Source organism: Crocodylus porosus, unplaced genomic scaffold (assembly GCF_001723895.1).
Source record: "Crocodylus porosus isolate Cpor-Errol unplaced genomic scaffold, CroPor_comp1, whole genome shotgun sequence".
NCBI lineage: Eukaryota > Metazoa > Chordata > Crocodylia > Crocodylidae > Crocodylus > Crocodylus porosus.
In genome coordinates, this window is record NW_017728947.1 from 117,612,837 (window position 1) to 117,614,277 (window position 1,441).

The following is a 1,441-nucleotide window of genomic DNA, read 5'->3' on the forward strand; positions in this document are numbered from 1 at the left end:
AGCTGACTTCCTGCCCTTTGGGCAGGGGGCTGGACTCGATGATCTCCCGAGGTCCCTTTCAGCCCGAATGTCTATGAAATCTATGAAAACTTTGGGGGCTCACATTAGAGCCTTTTCTAAAAACAGATTAAATGCAATTAATTAAATCAAAATCTCTCAGCATTGCTCCAGAGCTGGTGTCTTTTGCTGCATCTCACTGTCCCTGCTTGACTTTGCATGTCTGAGACGGTCTGAGATGGTGTAGGGCTGGTCTTTGCTTTGCTTGACTGAACTTCCTGAACTCCACATGTTTCCTTGTTACTCAGTGTAGTTTCTTTGGCCTGGACTCTGATATGCTTGCTCATGCGTACCATATCTCCTCGTAGAATGACTGGGGGCAACCCAACATGGGCAATGATGAGTCTGGCTTCATATTGCCCCTTTTTAGTGTTGCCCTTACATTCTGCTGCTTTCACAGGCTATGGGCTATATGCATCCCCAACAGATCACTGGATTTCCACAGACCATGGTTTTCAATTAACTAGCTTATATATCATCCTCTCCTCCTGAGAGTTAATATTTAAAGAGACTCAATGCACCGAGAGGATTGACCTTTTCACTTCGAACATTAAAAGACCTCTTGGCTTTCTGTCTTCTTGAATGTTGTAGGCTGTTTACAAGGTGGAATATCAAAGGTTAATGTCTTATAAATACAAATTTGTTGAGTTCCCCACAATAGCGTGCCTGTTTCCCATTGGTTTTCCATGAGTAAAAATAGGCTTTTGATGACCCAGTGATTTCCAAGTAATCTTCTCGTGCAGTGGATCTGATTCGCTTGCGAGGTTTGGTAGTGTAATGCCACCACAGCTCTTGTGCAATGCACACTTCCCTGCTCCCACGCACAACAGTCCAGAAGAGTTCATTGCTGGTCAGCCAGGCTGGGCTGTGGTACTGACACGCTACCATGCAAATTGCCCTTTCCCAGCTAGCACAGGAGCCTTGGGTATCAAAGGGTGCCCATCTTCTTTCTTTTTTCCCCCGAATGTGAATTTAAGATCCAGTCCAACATGCCCTCATATCTCTTTTTCTATTACAGTTACCAGGTTAGAAGACATCAAAAGAGTTATACTATACTATGCAATTCTGTTATTCCAGTAATACCTCCAACAATTGTGTTCATTAGCCCAGCACTTCCCAATCACATTGGTATCTATTTCAGGAAAGAATCACTCCATTCAGTATCTTGTCCCCAGATCCATGTATCTTCTTTGCAGTCGCTACCCTGCTTTCCCTTAGGGAAGTTTGACACCAAACTTTGGGGCAAAGCATCCACGCCAGAGGACAGGCAGGTGACCCAGGCTGACTTGGAGAAGCTCAGCAAATGGGCAGACGAAAACCTCATGGTGTTTAACACCGATAAATGCAAGGTTCTCCACCTTGGGAGGAAAAACCTGCAGCACCC